At 52.5% G+C, this 16,875-nt stretch overlaps 1 long non-coding RNA gene across 1 annotated transcript; it reads right to left on the minus strand.

Annotated features, from left to right (window-relative positions):
* Positions 1-11,198: 11,198 nt before the first annotated feature.
* Positions 11,199-12,430, minus strand: LOC123069921 (uncharacterized). The gene is made up of 2 exons (XR_006433210.1): positions 11,693-12,430; positions 11,199-11,612 (listed from the first exon to the last, which is right to left on the minus strand). It is a non-coding gene; the product is annotated as an uncharacterized lncRNA (long non-coding RNA).
* Between the last annotated feature and the right edge of the window lie 4,445 nt (positions 12,431-16,875).

The raw sequence follows: 16,875 nt of genomic DNA on the forward strand, positions 1-16,875 counted from the left end.
CACTACGAGCCGGAGCCGGATCCAGGCTGCGGCGGGCCCCCGCGACGTCCCTGCGTCTGATCGAGGCCACGGCGGCCCCCCGCGATGCCCTGCTACCGGAGCCAGGCCACGCCAGCCTCCCGCCGCCCCACCTGCTCCCCACCGGATGCGCCTCCGCCACGCACCGCACCGGTGTGGGAGGACACCAGTCGGGGGTAGCCCTCCATGACGCTCCAAGCTTGCGAGGATGGGGGCGCGGCTGAATCCATACCTCCATGGCCACCCCGCCGCTACCTTTCTCCCATCCGGTGCCCCGCGTGCTCCCCTCCCCAGCACGCTCTCCACCCATCGACTGCAGATCCACACGGTAGCACCACGGGCTTCACTCCCATCGTCGGCAGGTTCGTGCAGTGTAGTTCACCGGTGGGTGCAGTCCACGGCTGCCTCTCCTCTGTGTCCCTCCTTCCACAAGCCAGATCCGAGCTCTTCTACACCCCCATGTTCAAAACACAGCTTCCCTCGCAATGGATCAAGGGCCACCCCTCTGGCCTGGTGCCTATCGATGCATCTCGCGAGCTCCTCCCTCCCGTGCTTACCTCCACACAATGAACTCCCATCGAGGCATGCTCTTCGTGCTCCAAGCCACACATGAGTAAGCAGTACATTTTGGCGTGCCATGCTGTCCGGTGGTGCGTGCTATGACCCAGGCATGTTTTTGTTTTTCTTGCAGTTCGCATGTGCCCTCGATGCGGCACTGTCGGGTGTGAGATGCTAGTCTTGTTCACCATGTGAAGAGCTTGTTGTTTGAGCTATGGGAAGGAGGGTGGCGGTTTGGCTGGGATTCGAGGTGCTTGTTGTGCAATGGTTTTTCTGTGCGCTTTACATTTTGTTTTTCTGCAGTTAGTCCAGGACGCCGATGCCTTGCAGTTTAGCGGCTCCAGCGCAAGCAGTGCAGGTTGCTCTTGTTGCAACTCAGTTGGGCGTTAGTGCAGTATGCGCCGACGTGACGACAGGACGACGACATTGACTCCTATGAAAATAGCAACCATATCTCCTCACGAACCCCCGTTTTCCTACGAGATGTTCCTCAATTGCATTTCAGTGCTGGTGCGTCAGTATCATCTTTAGCTACATTTGCAGGTTTCTGATTTAGTGCAGCTCGGTTGGTCCCCAAATACAGTTCTGTTGATCCTCTATTGCAGCTTTGGCAGGTGCTAGGGCTGATTTTGTGTGTATGTATGTGTGTGTGGCTGTGTAAAACAATTGATGGATGTATTGTGCCCGTGAACATCATCAGTGACCATAGACATTGGCGCAAAACAGAAAGTGTGCGTGCAGTTTGGTTGGCTCGATTGTGCAGTACTTTGTGTTTTGGTGCGGTTCACTTGTTCTTTAAAAAAATCAAAATAATGTTGGTGGGAGGTAACATTCTTTTGATGCAATGTAATTTTTAATGCAGACCATTTGGCCCTTTCATACAGCTCACTAAACATTGACCATGTAGTCCAGACGAGACTAAAAAAATTCAACAGAGACCAAAACATCTTGAAGAAGTTCGCTTCTTATTAGATGTAGTTCACTCGCTCAGTATCTGCGGTCCACTTGTTAGAAAAATAAAGTCAAAAGAAAACTGACTTTTTTTATAAAATGACGAAGAAACCATGAAGTTCACTTGACTGTCTAATGCAGTGCGGTTTTCACTCTGGAGCAGTGCGTTCTTCTGCCTGATGCAGTACACAAGTCGATTTGGGTGTCGCGAAAAACAGAGTTTCCGCATTTTGGTAAAATTGAAACTGCTCTTAAACCATAAGGAATTAGAGAGTGTGTTCTACATGAAAAAGTTGTGTCTCGTCGATATCTTTCCAACGGTGTAGAATTTGGTTCATTCCGACCGGCGGTTTGTAAATATTTCATGAAAAACGGCCGCTGTCACATATCACCCGTCGCACGATTTTCAAAATTAACTTAAAACCGTAAGGAATCTTAAAAACATTTCAACATATGAAAGTTGCGCCTTGTCTGTATCTTTCCAACAGCGTATCACACGTTTCGTTTCAACAAACAATTCAAAAATTGGAGCAAAAACAGTACAAAAATTACAAAAAAAATTCAAAAAAATAGAATTCCGCGATTTAATAAATTTAAAACTGCTCTTAAACTGTAATGAATTAGAGAAAATAATAGATATGAAAAAGATGCGGCTCGACGATGTATTTTCAACGCCGTATCATTTGCTTCATTCTGATGTGTGGTTTAGGAAAAATCGCGAAAATACGCTGGCTGCATCCCGTCATGCGCGCACTGTTTTTGAAACTGCTCATAAACCGCGATGAATCTCGAAAAGTGTTCAACATGACGAGGCTGCACATTTTCTATAGCTATCCAACGATATATTATACGCCTCGTTCCGACAAACGGTTTAGAAACTGGAGCGAAAACAATGCCGAAAAAATGCATGCAGTTTTTTCTGGTGACATTGCAGTGCTCGTTTGATCGTGATGCAGTGCCCTCGCATTGAGCGTGCAGTGCGGAAGTGTTATCAGAATAACTATTCTGCTAATATTAGCAGAATAGACCGGCTGTATATATATATATATATATATATATATATATACATCCCAGCTATTCTGCTACGCATTCCTGAATAATCTATTCAGGAACCCTTCCTAACTGCCTGAAAACAGATAGCTAACTGTGCAAACTATGTTAGTTAACTGCCGGGCGGACTTTTTCTGGCACTATTTTTTCGCACTGCATTTGGGTCATAATTATTGAACCGTGAATCAGAATTATGCAAATGATATACCATTGGATAGCTATTGAAAAGGCGCAAAAAATGCATGCTGATCATTTTCCCAAAATAGATTCGGTTTTTAAACAAAATTCAAAAAATTGAAAATCTATCAAACGAGTTTTCAATATTTTTCCGAAAGAAATTTTCAAACTTTTATCGGAATGATGCGTATGATATACCATTAGAAAGCTACCAATTAGCCCGAACATTGTCATATGTAACACGTTTTCGGATTTGCTACGGTTTAAGAGCGGTTTCAAAAAACTAACATCATTTTTGACATTTTTTGCCCGAACTGCTACAGTACACGCTAACTGCTCTTGCGGAATAGCTAACTGACATATGTTGACAAGCTAACTGCTAAGAACGAAGAAAATTGATTTTTTTTTTCTTCTATACTTTTATCGTCAGGTCAAGTTAACTTCCGGGAGTGAAATAGCTAACTGCCAGGAATCGCAGCAGTTGGCACCAAGTTAACTACGGGATTGAAAATGTTTTTTTCTTTTTTGATTGGGTCACACTAACTACGGGTATGAAATACCTAACTGCACGCGATGAGCAAGCTAACTGCAATGGCTGATAATACTTTTTTGCTTCTTTTGTTTTTAATTCTTTTTTTTCTATTTTTCCCTGGTCAAGTTAACCGCCGGGATTAGAATAGCTAACTGTCTGAGACTGCGATAGTTAACTGCCAGGATTGAAAATACTTTATTTTTGTTTTTTGCCCGGTTCAAGCTAACGGCCAGGATGGAAATATAACAAGGTTAGTCACCATCCAAAAAATACATCACCGAACCATCGTACATGTTTTTTTAAAGGACGCAGGAGAACTGCGCTTTTCATTAAGAGGAACGGCGAAAGAAAAGCCAACTGTACAGCAATGAGGAGGACCTCAAAAGAAGAAGAAGAAAGAAAAGAAGGAGAAGATAGAGCTACTCTCGCAGCATAAAATGTCGGCACCCTGCCAGCGCCCAGGTAGTTTGCTCTTCCGCAAGGCGTCGAAGGACCGAAGAGGGAGGTAGTTCGACGCCCTTAAAGATGTGATCGTTCTGTTCCCGCCATATTTCCCAGAGTAGCAGCAGTGCCAAGGAGCGTGCTTTCTTGGCGCTCGTCTGGGTTGCTGAAAGCTCGCAGAGCCAGTCCTGTAAGGAGGACTCCGTCCTCCAGGTCTCTGGCGAGAAATGAGGCAGGTTGAACTTGGTAGCTGCCAGGTTCCAGAGGGTGCAGGACCACGGGCATAGCTTCATGAGGTGCTCCGCTGTCTCGAGGTTACGCCTGCAAAGCGGACAAAAATAGGAATTTGGCCATTGCCTTGCCAATAGCCTATCGGCGGTCATGATCTTGTTCTGCGCACACAGCCATGCAAAAAAATTGTGCTTGGCCGGTGCCCACGCCCTCCAAATCGCCGACATCGGAGCGTAGGCCGTCGAGCCCATGAAGTGCAGCTTGTAGGCCGTGGTCGCTGGGTAGTAGCCGTTTGCGGAGAACCGCCAAAGGAAGGAGTCAGCCACATCAGGTGCTAGGGGCGGCAAGGCAGCAATCCTACCCCAAAGGGCGACGAAGGATGGGAGGGTATCAGCTGTGATGCGGCCTTGAAGATCATGAACCCATCTGTTGCCATGGACTGCCGAAGCTACCGATTAGAGTTTGTTGGAGGTGATTCTGAACACATCTGGAGCAATAAGGCAGGGGGCTTGACCATCCAACCAAGCGTTATACCAAAAACGAGCCAGCTTCCCATTGCCCAGCTGACAGTGTGATGCCATAGCAAAGAAGAGGCGGTCAGTCATGGTGCATGGAGTTGGCAGCCCAACCCAAGGTCGCTCCAGGGCCACTCTCTCTTGCCAGAGCCAGCGGAGCCGTAATGCAGTGCCGAAAGATTGAAGGTCGACAATGCCAAGGCCGCCAAGCTGCTTGGGCCTGCAGATCGTGCGCCAGGCAACCTTGCAGTGGCCACCGTGGGAAGATTCTTCTCCGCGCAATAACCAAGCACGGCGCAGCTTATCAATCTGCAGGCGGCTCCAAGATGGCAATTCAAACACCGCGAGCCAGTACACTGTCATAGAAGAGAGGACCGCGTTGATGAGGACAAGTCTTCCTGCTGCCAAGAGCAACCGAGCCTTCCAGGAAGCCAGACGAGCACGGATTTTATCAAGCAGGGGCAGAAAATCAATCTTGCGCAGCTTCTGGAGGGAGAGCGGCAGTCCGAGGAAACGGGTTGGCATAGAGGCCACTCTTGTACCGAGAGGGGCAACCAAATCTTCCACGTCCAAACCGTCACAACGAATGGGGATGATCGAGCTCTTGGAGAAGTTGACACACAGCCCAGTGACGTCTCTGAAGGCAGTGAGGATGGATTTCAGGGCCTGAAGCTCAGCTCTAACAGGGTTGATGAATAGGGCAACATCGTCAGCATATAAAGAGACACGAACCGGGGGGATTCTTCCTCTCAGCTTTGATAGGATGCCAGTCTCCACCGCCTTGTTGATGAGATGGAAGAGCGGTTCCATGGCTAGGATGAAGAGGAAAGGGGAGATAGGATCACCCTGACGCACCCCTTTCGCATGACAGATGGGGTCTCCGATCAAGTCGTTAATGATCACTCTGGAGGAGGCCGAGGAGAGGATCATAGAGATCCAATCGCACCAACGTTGACCGAAACCCCGGGCACGAAGCATGTTGATCAGGTATGGCCATGAGAGCGTATCAAATGCCTTAGCAATATCCAGCTTAAGGAACAGCATGGGTCTCTTGGTATGGTGGAAGTGTCTGGCTAGGCCTTGGACAAAGAGGAAGTTGTCTCGGATGGTACGTCCTTCGATGAAAGCACTCTGCCCAGGAGAAATTAGATCGGGGAGGCGCTTAGCAAGGCGCGTCGCAAGGACCTTGAGGAAGAGCTTGGCAACGCTATGGAGTAAGCTGATCGGACGGGAGTCTGACATGGTGGTTGCGCCGTCAATTTTCAGGATGAGAACGACATGGGCACCATTGAGTCTGTCCAGGCCCTGCGGGTTCATATGGAAGAGCTGCTGGAAAGCAAGGAGCAGGTCGGGGATGATAACGCTGCCCATCGCCTTGAAGAAAGCCCCCGAGAAACCGTCCGGTCCCGGAGCACGGTCACCAGGCAGGTCTTTGATTGCTTGCATAATTTCTTCAGCTGAGAACAGCGTTTCAAGCTCAGAAAGGTTTAGTCTTGATAATCCCATACCCTCCTAGTCAAAATCAGCCATAGCCTCTGCCGGTGTGCCCAGGATGGAGGTGAAATATTGCTTGGCTACCTGAGCCTTGTGAGCCTGTTCCGTGGCGATCATATCGGGCGTGGTGAGCTTGGCTATGAAATTCTTCCGCCGGCGGCCATTGCATTTCAAGTGGAAAAATTTCGAGTTGGCATCACCAAAGCGCAGCCATTTAATTCTGGAGCGTTGTCGCGCCTTAATCCTCTCAATCGCGCTCAGCCCGAGGATCCTAGATTTCAGGTCACGGCAAAGTTGGAGCTCGTCCTCTTCAAGGTTCCTGGACTCCTGTGCAACATCAAGCAACAGCAGCGTGTCTTGAGCGATTAACAACTGCAGCCTCGTATCGCCAATGCAGTTTTTCTGCCAGAGTTTGAGGGCTCGAGCCGTTCGCTTAAGCTTGAGATCAAGGCGGCCCAGCGCATGGAGGGGCGGGCAGGGCTGATCCCAGGCACAAGAAACCACCTCCTTGAAGCCTTCTATATGAGTCCAGAAGGCTTCGAAATGAAAAATTGGCGATCTGCGCAGCACACCTTCACAGGTTAGTAGTAAGGGGCAATGATCGGACATGGCAGTGGCAAGCGGCAGCAGTCGAGAGTTGGAGAATCTGAGGTCCCAATCCGGGTCGCAGAACGCCCTATCCAAACGAACCAGCATGGGGTTAGCCTGCTCATTCGACCAAGTGAACCGCCGGCCAGATAGTTTATTTCCTTGAGCTCACTGCGGTTCAGCGTGTCACGGAAGCGCCGCATCATCCGGAGGTTGAGGTTGGAGTTGTTCTTGTCCCTAGCCTCGTAGATGAGGTTAAAATCACCTATAATCACCCACGGCCCAAGCGTGATAGAGCGGATGCGAGCAAGGTCTGCCAGAAACAGAAGCCTAGCGTCGTCGTCACACGGCCCGTACACCGTGGTGAGCGACCAGGGCGCGTCTCCCGTTCTAGGACACAGGGAAACGGTGATGGCGAAGGGGGAGACGTCTGTGCTTGTAACCTGGAATAGATCCGGGTCCCAAGCAAGGAGGACACCACCGCGAGTTTCAGCGGCCGCGAGGATGGCGTGCTCAGATAGTCTCGGCCCAATAGCTTCAGAGATCTCAGTGGTGGGGAAAACCTCTCGCTTGGTCTCTTGTAGGCAGACTAAAGAGCACCTAGCTTGATCAACCACTGTGCGAACAGTGGCTCTACGGGCGCGGTCATTAAGGCCCCGCACGTTCCAGTTGAGGATTGTGAAGCTACTCATGGTGACACAAGTCATGGACACAGGAAGCAGGCCAGCTCGAACAGGGAGCGGCGTGCGCTTGAAATCTTAAATGGTACGGCCGGTGACAATCACGGGCGCCCAGCGAGGTCGCCAAAGGAACACAAAGGAAACAGCTACTGGCGGTGCGGTGGCTACACCGCACGGCGAACACATAGGCAGAAGGCCTAGCTAACATGGAGCTAACATGATCCCAAACTATCAGACTAGCAGCGGCGCTTAGACAACACAGCCTCCTTCCTCTACGCCAAGAGCAGCACGGAGCTCCTCATCGGGCAGGTTGATGCAGGTCGGAGAGAGGACTCCTACTGCTTTGGTCAGCTTGGTCATGAGCTTCCCAAGCGGCGTCTTGAACCTGTCCACATAGCGCTCTCGGACTCTTGGGGTGAACTGCGAAGGATTGTCGATGAACTCAAGCTGCTGGGCTAGCCTGACCTGTGCCTTCTCTGCTGGGTCATGCCCTTGGGGAATCCCACCTTGGCCACCCTCGAGCTTGAGCGGCGTGCAACTTCAGCAGGTGGTGGCGTCAGGATGAAGAGCTCATCAGTAGGTGCTTGGGGGGCAGCGCTGAGCTTGAAAGGAGGGGGCCCCATGATGGAGGGAGGGAGCATGCCAAACACCTAGGAGAGGAAGGTGGTGTTGGCATCAACCTCAAGAGCCTGCAGCTTGGTCACCAGGGCATCGGTGTTGATCTCGGGATCTGCCAGGGCGAAGGAGCGCTCGGGGGAGGCAACGCGCGCAGGGATGAGAGGCAGCTCCGACTCCGGACTTGGCGCATCCATGTAGCCACCATTCGGCCATGGCAGCAGGGGGCAGGCCACCGAACTGGGGGCGAGGGGGCTGCGAGCAGGTTCAGGTGCAAGCCCCAGCTCCGTTTCAGTGAGCCCCGTTCAGGAGGAGAGGACAGGGTCAGTGAACAGCCACACCACGTTGTCCTTCCCGAACCCGTCCAGGATGGAGGGTGGCCGGCGGAAAGCCGCCGCATCGAGCTCTAGGAGGAGCGGATCCGAGCGCGTGATGTCATGCCAGAAGCTTTCGACTTCCAGGAGGAAAGGAGCCTGAGCATCAGTCGCCGTCCAGGACACCGGGGTGCCGAGGAAGGCAGCAGTGTCGACAGAGCCCAGGGGGGCGGGCACCCCTTGGAGGACTGGCATCAGGTGAGTCTCGACAGGAGCAGCAAGCAAGGGGGACCGCAGGCTGCCGTCACGCCTTGGCCATGGGGAGCGAGAGCCACTGTAGGAGCGCTCAGAGCGCTCGGAGCCATCGGAGTTGGAGAAGGCGCTGGACGGGGAGCCACGGCGGCGGCGGCCACCGCTGGAGCCCCCATGGCGCTGTTCTTGACGGCGCCTGGAAGGGCCGTCCTCATGGGCGGCACCACCGGAGCGGCAGCCGGAGAGCGCCCCGCCACGCCGGGCCAGCCCGGCTACGGCGACAGCGCCTGCCGCGATCGTGGTCGGCCTCGTCATCTTCGTCGTCGCGACGCCTGGGGCACGGGTGGTCGCAGTCACCAACGCGAGGAGGGGGGCGAGCAAGGTCGGCCTGACCGTCCTCGACATGCCGAGACCAGCGGAAGCGCTCCTCAAGCGGCCACTGGGGATCGTTGGCGCGAGGCAAAGCAGGGTCGCGGTCAGCAATCGGGGTGTAGTCCTTGGTGGTGTCGAGGTGGACGAGCAGGGGAAACTGCGGTCCCTCGAGCCCCTCGTCCCGGGGGCAGCCCTCCGGGAGCGTCTGACGGCCCAAAGAGTCCAGGGGGCGGTCGATGATGGAGTACCCCTAGGAGGTGGGGATGTCGTCAGGGCTCCATGCCCACACCCAGGCGAAGAGGTAGGCGGTGTTGGAGAGGGAGCTCGTTTGGCGCTCGAGCCGGTCGACATGGCATGTCTTCCCCAGAGCATCCTGCAGAACCTCCTTGTACCACGACTGCACAGACATGCCCTCAATGGCGATGCGGCAGTAGTAGCGCCAAACCCTGCGATGCCCGTGCGCCGAGGGCGACCAGGCAGACAGGGAGAGAGCGATGCCACGGCAAGAGACGACGCCCGCGTCGAACGCAATGTCACGCTGCCTGACATGCGCGAAGCGGACCAGGAAGTGCTTCGGGTTGTGTTTGGACACATGGAGCTCATTGGCAGGAATGTTGAGGTCGCGCTCGATCGCCTTGGCCACCAGCTGCGGGCTGATGTCAAGGCGAGGCTCAGACATGGTCAACAGGAGCGCAGAAGCACGGAAGGCACGGGCAGCCGCCTCCATGGCAGGGGTGTAGATCGAGAACAAGCAGCCGCTAGAGGGACGGCGGGAAGCATCGCCCGGGCAGGTCGCCATAGCAGCTGGGGGTGGACAGGCCGGGGAGGGGGCGGGCGGGGTGGGGTGGCTGCACGGCAGGGGGTGGGAGCGGGGCGAGGTGGAGGCAGAGGAGCGGAGCGGGCAGGGTGAGGTGGAGGGGCAGCAGTGGCGAGCGGGGGCACGGGGCGACGGGCGAGGCGCTTGGGGCAGGAGGAGGAGCGGGAGCGGTGACCCCAGCACCAGCAGGCAGAGCACCGGACTGGATCGCGGCACTCTATTGCACGGTGGCCACGGGCGAGACACCGAAGGCAGCGGCCCCGGAACCGCTTTAAATAGGCAGCCCGACGTTGCTCCGCCATTACCCGCTCTGCCTCGGAGCGCTGCGAGGAGTAATGTGCGATGGGCGAAGACGGTATTGGCGGTGCATGCCGCCGCTTCCTCGAGCGGACGAGTTGCCATTCCGGGCAGGGGGCAACCGCGGGTATGGATGGAGGAGGCGGGGGGTGCGCAGATCTATCCGTAGGGGAACGGGAGGCATGGCCAGCGGCGATAAATGAGGATTCAGGGGGGGATACAGATGATAGACCAAAGGGCACCAGTGTAGGCCGGCGCCGGCGCAGGGAGTGAATGCGCGGCCGGTGCACTAGCGGCGGAACCAGAGGAGGTAGATCCATTACTGTTGGAGGCAGAGAAGTTAATGGATCTGAGCCTGGCCGCAGCACTGTTGGGGGAGCCAGGCAGGGGCCAGCCACGGGGAGGGGGAGCGGCTAGCGAGGGGGTGGAGGTGGACGACGCAGCCGGAGAGAACCACGGCATGGAGGTGGCCGACGGGGCGTTGAGAGCGCCCGCCGTGGGGCTTGGTGGAGGGGAAGGGGAGGGAGCCATCTCTAACCGTCGTACATGTTGACACTATGCTATGAGTGGTTCTCCAAACGGACAAGTGGGGAAAAGTACAGAGGCTAGGCTTGGGTTGCTAAAGTCCAAACCCACGAGCTCATCATGCAAGAAAAAATCATTCAGCAAAGAGGAACATGGGGGAAAACCTATCAGGGCAATATACAGCTAACTTCCCAGCGCCACCGAACCATCACGGTCGTAGTTTTGCACACTTAACTGCCGCACTTTTCGCACCGAACTTCCCAGCGCAATAAAAAAATCAGAAACAAAAGCAGAAGCAGAGGATGACTGGGGAGTTCCAGTTTATCTCTTTTCTCTAATAACAAACTACTAAAATAGAATGAAGTTAACTATTACAATTAATGGAAGTTAACTGCTACAGTATGAGGTATAGAACCAAGATATAAAAATGTTTTTTCCATCAAAACTAAATTAAAATACAAAAGTAGATGAAACACCACTAGCAACAATTGGGAGATTGAAAATTCAGAGTCCACAAGCATCATTTTACCCCCCAACTTGCTCTCTCTGCCTGCTACCTCCGTGAGAGAGAGAATGAATTGTGAATGTACTAGCAATTTGCCGATGTTTAACATGCTAACTACTAGAAGTGAACCATGGTCAAACCTATCAGTTAACTGACAACAACACACACACACACACACATGAACACCCTTTTTCAGCTCAAGCTAACGGCATTGGCATGCTCAGTCAACTCTTTTTTCATCTTAAGTTAACTGCTAACAGGAAAAATAATATTAACTGGATCCCCAAAATAATAAACCGGACAGGGATGTCTTGTCTCTTGACACAACATTATTTGCAAGTAAGAATTAAACATGCAAGTACATAGACATGTATCCTTGTAAGCTATACACATCACGTCAGTAAATGCTGCAGTTTAGATGCCCTGACGCATATTAGACCTCAACACTAAAATTCAGTGGCTACCCAAGTATCCAAATAGACAAGTAACACACCTTTTTCGGTTTGAGGTAACTGAAATGGCCGGCTCAGTCAACTCCTTATTCAGTTCAAGCAAACTGCTAGCTACAGATAACCCCCAAATAATTTCCAACTACAAAGGCTGGGTCGGAGGAGTAGAAGAAACCCAAAAAGCTAGCCGCTGGAGATCCACACCATGAACTGCTCGAGGACAAGATCCATCTAAGGCATGAAAAGAAAGTTAACTGAAGGAGGCAAAGAGTTTTAGCGCTATTGAAGTTAACTGAAAAGCGGGAAGTCACCACTAGAACAAGCTTATGCGCCTCCACTAGAACGACGGCATGGGGAAGGTGTCACCGGAGCTGGAGCCGGGGTGGGCAGGGCTATGCCGCCGGAGAGGGAGTAGGCCACCCACCACGGGCCTAAAGAAGGGTGCGCTCCATCCACCTCCCCACGGCAGCGGCGCCTGCCTTCGATGGGGCCGGGAAGGCACAGTGGCGTGAGTCAACGCCCGAAACCATGGCTGCAGGGTGAGCTCGCGCGGATCTGGTGGTCGGAGTGCCATGAGGAGAGGAAGCCCGCCGTAGAGTGTCGCATGGCAGGATGCAGGAGGGAGGAGCGGTTGTGGCCTGTGACGCAAGTGGGGAAGCCAGGGAGTAACCTGGAGGAGCACCGCGCGCGGCAGACTGCCTGTAGAAGCGGGAAAGGTCGAGGAATGGTGTGTGCCGCGGGTTGGTGGTGGAGCGCGGCTGCGGCGGCTGGTGTTGGCGTACTGCGCACGGGGCGGCGGCATGGCCGGGATTGCCTGAATCTGGTGGCAAGCGGCGACGGCGCCTGGAGAAGGTGCTTGGGGTGGCTGGGGACGCGCAGCAGCTAGCGGCAGACCAGAGCTCCTGGCTCCCTTCGGGAAAAGAAACTGCTAGGAGAGGTTGGGGTTCCTGAATAACCTTATTTAGGCCTTTTTTGGTTTGGGAGGGTTCGAAGAGGATTGAAAGGTATTGAAGGGGATTAAATTCCTTGCAAGTCAAAATCCTTCTCAAACCTCCCCAATACCCTTCAATCCCTGTGGCAAGGGGATTAACCGAACATGACCTAACTTTAGAGGGGGTTTCTATATATATATATATATATATATATATAGACACACACACAGAGACACACAAACGGTCTATTCTGTTAATATTAGCAGAATAACTATTCTGATAACACTTCCGCACTGCACGCTCAACGCAAGTGCACGTCATTCTTTGAACCAAGTGTGCTGCAGTACTCCCACGAGTGAACTTCTCGTCGAAAAAACTGCACGAGTTGTTTTTTCGATACTGTTTTTGCTCTAATTTTTTAACCGTTTATCGGAAGGAGACGTGTAATATAGTGTTGAAAAGCTATGGATTAGGCGCAACTTCTACATGTTGAACACTTTTCGAGATTCCACACGGTTTAAGAGCAGTTTTGAAAATGGTGCGGCACATGACGAGTGGCAGCAAGCGTTTTTTCGCGATTTCTTCTAAACCGCTCCTCGGAACGAAGCAAATGATAGACCGTTGGAAATATATCATCGAGGCGCATCTTTTTCATATCTATTATTTTCTCTAATTCATTACGGTTTAAAAGCAGTTTTAAATTTACTGAATCGCAGAATTCTGTTTTTCAATTTTTTTAAAATTTTTGGTACTGTTTTCGCTCCAGTTCTCTAACCGTTTGTCGAAATGAGGCGTATGATACGCCATTTGAAAGATAAGGATGAGGCGCAACTTTTATATGTTGAAATATTTTTAGATTCCTTACGGTTTTTAGTTAATTTTAAAAATCGTGCGCCGGGCGACAAGAAGCAGCGGCCGTTTTTCGCGAAATTTTTACAAACCGGTTGTCGAAATGATTCAAATGATATGTCGTTGGAAAGATATCGACGAGACGAAACTTTTTCATGTAGAACACTCTCTCTAATTTCTTACGGTTTAAGAGCAGTTTTATAATTAGCGAAATGCGGACACTCTGTTTTTTGCAACACTAAAATTGACGAAGTGAACTCCATCTAACGGAAAAGAGCACTGCTTCAGATGTAAAGGCGCACTGCATCCGACGGGCAAGCGAAATGCATGATTTTCTTTTGTCTTGATTTTCGTTATTCTTTTTTTAGTCGGACACCACATGAGCTGCATCCGACGGCCAAGCGCACCGCAGTTTCTAATCAAGTTGACTGATTCCGCACTGCATCAGACAGTCAAGTGAACTTCATGATTTCTTTTGTCGAACGTAAATTTTTTTAGACAAGTTTTTGTTGTCTTTTCTTTTCAATTTTTTTTAAATGAGAGTGGACCGCAGTGAGGAGGCAAGTGAACCGCGACATATATTGAAGTGAACCTGATTACTATCTTTTGTTGTCGCGCTAAATTTTTAGCACTTTCATTTTTTGGGCACAAATGTACAACATCACTCTCAAAAGTGAACCACATCTGAGGACCAAAAGCACTGCATGTGTTAATGTAGTCGACTGGTTTTTAAAGCACACGAAACAAATTGCACTTCATACATAGGGATAATAAACCATATTCTTTTTACACAAACTAAGTGCACTTCAAAAACAATTCTCTAAAAAATGTAACTGTACTGCATAGCTGGGCAGTGCATAGTGCATCGTTGAACTTTTTGAGCTGCATAGTTTTTGTTCACAAGAGGTGTACAGCAAGCAAACCACTAGTGTACCGCAAGCTCCCTGCATCCACACTATAGGTTTTGTTTATAATGAACTGCAATATATTCAACACTCTTTTTCCAATCGGTACGAACCAAAATCCTCGGCACCACCAAACTGGGGGTTCGCCGGACTGCACCACTGTGCTGGAAGAACCTCACTCAAGAAAAAAAAAGCCGCAAGTCATGCACCACCGAACTGCACACTGAAACCACATGATGGGAAGTGCACAATCCAAATCTGCAAAAAAAGAGCAAATAAAGCTTTCCAGAACAGTACATGGGCAACTAGTGCTTTTCAGTACTGCATTGTCAACGCCGCATGCTGTCCACACACAAACGTTGAACTCCTAGCACACTGTAGTTAACACTTTGCCTAAATAAATAAAGCAAACTGCACAAAATCATTTTCTTGGGGCAGTATGAACCGCACAACCCTGACGACGAGCTGCAGTGACACGATTTGCAAACTCGAGACGAATTTGATGAACATCTGCAGTGCACTAGGGAAGAAATGGGTCGCAGCAGCCTCAAGAATTTCCTATCCACGCAAGGAAACTGCACGCCGCGCCCAACCAAACTACTCGACGCCGCGCCAGGAAATTTGGTCCATTTTTCATTTTGACAGCGAACTACAAAACAAGATTCAGTGAGCTTCAACACCAAAATCAAATTAACTGCAACAGTTGGAGGAGAGGCGGATAGAGCTCTGCCTTGTTCCACGAGCAGCAGCGACCTTCAGCGGCAGAGCAAGGAGCACCCGTGCCGCGGGGTCAGCGGATCCGGCCGCCGTAGACGTGGATCCCGGGCAGCGCAAGGACGGATGCGCAGGAGCCGAGGAGGTTACTCGTCGCCACAACCCTCACTGGTGGAAGGAGATGCGCAGGGATCCGGTGATGACGAGGGGGGATGCGGTGGAGAAGATCCGTTCGGGCATCCACGGGAACCGGCGCGGGGGCTCAACCACGATGGGCCGATGTGGCCATGGCGGGGTGAGGAGCCTGAAGTTGGGAAAGCCACGGCGGGGCGGCATGTCCGGATCCACGCCGGCAGTAGCGCTGGGCACCTGGGCAACGCTCCTGGATCCAGGCCAGTCAGGAGGGAGGGGGTGGAGGGCGACGGCATCAGGGGAGGAAGGAGGCTGGGGGGAGAAGGGGAGGCCGGATCCAGTGCCTTGGGATCCCGACGACAGCTGCCGGTGGAGGGAGAGGGAGCGCATGGTGTAGAGGAAGTGATGGTGGCCGTGACGGGGCATCGGTGGTGGCCAGGATGGGGCGGCGCGTGTGGTGTCCGGGGCTGGGCGGCGCGGGTGGTGGCCGGGGCGGGGTGGCGTGTGATGGTGGCGGGGGCGGGGCGGCGCGTGGTGGTGGCCGGGGCGGGGCGGTGCGAGGTGGTGGCCCGGGCGGGGCGGTGCGGGTGGTCGCCGGGGAGGTGGAGAAGGGAGGGGCATCGATGGGGAAGAGGTCGCGGGGCAGGGGGTAACGAGAGGTGGGGAAGGTGGAGGTAGTTTTTTTTTCTTTTATGTTGTTTGACTGTTTTTGCGTGTGCGGGGCGGTGGCTACAGTAGTTTCTTCGGTGTGCAGAATAAGAGGTCTAACATAATAAGGTCTTAAGGGGTGTTATCATAATAGACCCACCCTATATATATAGGGATGGACTATTCTGTTACTAATAACAAAATAATATTCTGTTACTATCGCTTCTATATAGGCGCGCCGCACAAATTCACAAATCTGGCCCAAGGTGGTTGAAAAGAGAAAAAGAAAAACAACCCCACCCCGCACTAGCCCACGTCCATCTCATTGTACCCACCACCGCTGCCTTCTTCTCCCGCGTCTGCGGCCCCTCTCCACCGCGCGTCGCCCTCCTCCTTCCCCCGGGCCGGCTGCCTCCCTCCACCACGCGCCACCCTCCTCCTTCCCCGGCGCCGGCCGCCTCTCTCCAGCACGTGCCGCACTCCTTTTTTCCCGGCACCGGCCGCCTCTCTCCACAATGCACCGCACTCCTCCTTCCCCGACGTCGGCCGCCTCCCTCCTCCTTCCCCGGCACCGGTGGCCTTCCTCCACAACGCGCCACACCCTCCTTCCCCAACGCCGGCCACCTACCCAAATTATGCAGATCCACACCATCCCCGCACTCCTCCTTCATCCTGCTGGCAGATCTCGTGCGCCGCGCTCTGGCAGTCGGTGATGCTTCCCCGCCACCTCTCTGCCTCCTTCCCGATGGGGCAACATTGTCGTGCGTACATGAAGTTCATCGTCACCACCTCAGGTTGTTCAATGTCGACGTCGTGGATGCGCCCCGCTCCAATGCCATGGATTGGGCTTCAGCAGCAAACAATGGAGCTTGCAGGGGGAGCCGTGGGGTCGAGGACATCCAGTTCGACAGTCCAACTACTTTGCTCGGCTACCGGTCAATCAAGGAGCTGAGTGCAGGCCACCTCCCTGCGCTTCCATGGATGTTGCTGTCTAGTACATCTCCCTCTCTGATTGATCTTGCATGATTTCTATAGCTTGTCATTCCCTACCGTGCAACCATCAAGCGTGTGCTAATTGTGACTGAGGTTGCACTGCCCACGGCAGGTCTCGGTGTTTGAAACAATTAGCAGCAATAAAGACAGCAGTTTCACACTACAGGTAAATGACATTGCCTCTGTGAGACAATTTTCATGCAAACAATTAGCAAAGAAGATTAATAGTTTATTTATGTGTTCATTCTACTCCACCCAATACTGTAAAAATGCATGAGTCCAATGCCATGTGGCCTAGCTGACCGAATTAGCATGCAAGCT

This window comes from Triticum aestivum, chromosome 3B, assembly GCF_018294505.1.
Source record: "Triticum aestivum cultivar Chinese Spring chromosome 3B, IWGSC CS RefSeq v2.1, whole genome shotgun sequence".
Lineage (NCBI taxonomy): Eukaryota > Viridiplantae > Streptophyta > Magnoliopsida > Poales > Poaceae > Triticum > Triticum aestivum.